Below are 3,574 nucleotides of genomic sequence, written 5' to 3' on the forward strand. Positions count from 1 at the left end.
CTGCTGTGGCATGTGGTCAGGAGAGGTCTGCTGTGGCATGTGGTCACCCCCGGGGTGGGGGGGCGGGGATCCAACTCACACTGAAGCGGCTGCCGCCAGCCTGCAGTGCTGCATCCTAACCCGTTGCACCACCAGGGAGGGCCTAATGTGGTAATTTTAATTGTGCTAAAATACACATGGCATAAAATTTACCATTTAAGTCATTTTTTAGCAACAGGACCACACATGAGATTACTAGGTCGTCTGGTTACTCATTTTTAATTTTTTGAGAGACTGTCATCATACTGTTTTCCATGATAGCAGCACCTCTTTATATTTCTAGAGCAGGAGGTTTCAAAGAGTTCTTAGGTCTTTCTACAAAAATAAATGAAATTGTAGAACTCAATATTTTGTTTTAAATAATATCTTTAAGCCATTTTTCTCTTCACCATGGGAGAGTACTCAAATGTCTTTTTTCTTTTCCAGAAAGTCTTTTCTGATCTCTCTTTCTCTTGGATTGTGGGCCTTAGTTACCAGTGTCAAACCCTAATCATTTTTTAAATTAAGTGTTTCTTTTTTTTGAGGATATGAATTCCTGGAGGCAGAAACTTTGTCTTGCTTTTCTTTGTCTTCTGGGTGCTTGATATAGAATAATCTAACAGCCATTGTCTGTTGAAAGAATGTGTGGATGGGTTAGAACAAAACAGGCAATATTCCAAAGAGGAATTGAAGGTGTGATTAAAAATAGTAAGATGGTCTAGGAGCGGCCCATCTGGGATTTGTCACCACACCACACCCCAGCATCCACTCCCCTGCTCGCCTCCACTGTGTTCCTAAGCCAAACACCCCAAGTTAAAGTAAACAACTTTCACCTTTAAAAAAATAAAAAAGCAGCCCTCCCTGGTGGCGCAGCGAGTTAAAGCACAGCACTAAGAAGCTAAAGCCACTTCAGCATGAGTTCGATTCCCGCCTGCCCCGGAGGTGACCACATGGCCCGGCAGACCTCTCCTGACCCACCCGCTGCTCCCCTCAGCAGTGTGCTTCGTCGATCTGACTGTTCTGCTCCCCACTCTGTCTCTGGTGAATCCTCTCACCCTCCGCATCTCTGGCCTGTACACCTGTTCTATATGAATAAATAAATTTTAAATAAATAAATAAGCAGGATTTATCATCAGGCAACTACAGCTCTGAGACACTGTAGGGAAGAGCAGGGAGAAGGACCAGGACAGGGTGGGAAGAGCATCAGGGACTATAGCGATGGTGCATGGGTGATCTGGTGGTGGGAATTTCAGGGGGAAACCAGGCATTGCACAAAAATGAAGGATGATGCGATAAATATAAACGTCTTTAAAAAGCGGGGTTTATCTCCAAATTCTATTGATTTTATCAAGAGGTGTTTGAGAAGTTCTGGGTGCATAGTAAAAATTATGTCAGCAAAAAATAGTCAGACAGAGGGTCATTTTTCTCCTAATGAAAATATTTTCCCAGAGAAACTGAGACTCAAATGATAAGAAGAGAAGCATAACAATGAAAACCAGAGCAAGCTAAATGAAAGGCCCTGAACTCCCGCCAAGCCGCTGGGATTTATGGCCACAGACCATGCCATGGGTGTAAGGCCCGGGGCCAAGAGCCCTCCTTGCCGGCTGCATTAGCCCCTTGGGCAGCGGGGCACCAACCCAATGGGGGAGGGGGGTGTCGGGAGAGGGGCAGGAGTGGAAGCTGCGCTCTGGGTCTCTGAGCAGCTGGCCAGGGAGAAGGCGGTGGGCTGTGTGCTGGGCTGGGAGGGTGGGAGGGGCAGCACCAGCGGCCTGGGCTCCCACGGCTTCCACCTTCCCTCAGTCCTGGGGGCTCCACTACCCCGTGGTGCCTGTGGTAGCGGTCCAGGTGCCAAGTGAGCGCCAGTCTCTGAGCGACCCCGTGGGCTGAGGGAGCTAGGTGCTAGGGACCCGTGCTCTCTCAGGAGGTCACGAATGCGGAGGCCCCTGGCCTGAGGGAATAGGGTCCCCAGATCTTGGTGGCAGGAAGGGCGAGTGGACAAAGAGGCGACCCCCAACTTCCCTTGGAGGCACTGGGAGCACCCCGAATCCTGTCAGGGTCTGAGATGCATGGAAGCCCAGGGTGAAGCGAGCTTTGTCTCCAGGAAAGCTGGAGAAATCCACACATGGAAATTACCTTATCCGTTTCCATCACCTTAGCCTTTTACATGACCAAGCATGGAGACTTTGGTGGTGGTGGTGGGGGGGGATGGTCAAGAGTTCATTTCTGACATCTATTGATACCACCCCAAGGAGGTGACCTCAAGGCTCACTATCTCCTTCTGGATTTCATGGTGTCAGCTAAGTCCAAATTCTGATCCACAACTGCTCCCGCAACAAGATAACCCACAAATCTTTCCCCCAGAAGTCTTTCTTTTGTACATAGTTTTGTTTTGATGTTATGCATTTATCGAACTAATTTAGGGTGGTCTCTAAACCTCCAAACTAGATAGCAAATGTCTGTGTACACTCCTGAGGAGTCTAGATATATTTTCTCCGATTCCCCCAAAGATAAAATAGCTGAAATCACAGCTTTGTGAGGTCCATTAGCATGGCAAATGCTAATAATTTTCAGCTTAACTGAATTGCAGATTGATTGAAATTAATTTTTCCTTTTATTGAAGTAACTTTGCATTACAGCATTATAGAAGTTTCAGATTTGCCTTTTGGAGAACCAATATATGTATATACAACATTAAGTACACCACTCAACAGCCAATTCTCTCTCTTTTCCTTTATAACATTTCTCCAAACCGTTGGTGCTTGCTTCCTTTGTGTGATATCAAATTCAGATGAGATTTATATCTTTGGTTATGTTGAAACTCATCAAATCATTATTTCTAATGTATAAAATGATCCCATTCATTCTGGGTGGTCTATAACTTCTTCATGCATCAGAGCCACTGGTGTAGCAACATTCAGTCTGGAAGAAATAACCTCCCTCTATTTTGCTCACCCCCCAAGCACCCCCCCACCCCACTGGTTTTCTGTCCGCATTTTATTTTGGAAACTAATACCATTCTTTTGGTAAGGTTTCTGTTCAAGGCAATTGGCTAGTTATCATTAAATCTCAAGTTGAACTGTTTTCCAAAACAAGAAAGGGGTTGTTTCTACCTACAACCTTTTTCTGATATGATTTTTGTTTAAAATTACTTCAGGGCCCTCCCTGGTGGTGCACAGGTTGAAGCTGTCTGCAACACGAGTTCTACCCCTGTCTAGGGCGGTGACCCACATGACACAGCAGACCTCTCCTGACCTGCCCACTGCTCTCCCCTCAGCAGGGTGTTTCAGTCCATCTGCCTGTTCTGCTCCCCACTCTGTCTCTGGTGAATTCTCTCACCCCGCCACACCTCTGGCCTGGCCCAGTTCTGCATGCATAAATACATAAGTCTTAAAAAAATAAAATGACTTCATAACACAGCAGAGTTTTATTTGATAATGACAGAAATTGCAATCTTGCTCCTTTAAGAGTCAATAAAGAAGCAAAATAAAATAATAATAATAATAATAATAATAATAATAATAATGGAAGCATCACTAGACCTTCAGTTCCACCATTT

The sequence above is a fragment of the Condylura cristata genome, unplaced genomic scaffold (assembly GCF_000260355.1).
Source record: "Condylura cristata isolate star-nosed mole 26May11 unplaced genomic scaffold, ConCri1.0 scaffold00010, whole genome shotgun sequence".
NCBI lineage: Eukaryota > Metazoa > Chordata > Mammalia > Eulipotyphla > Talpidae > Condylura > Condylura cristata.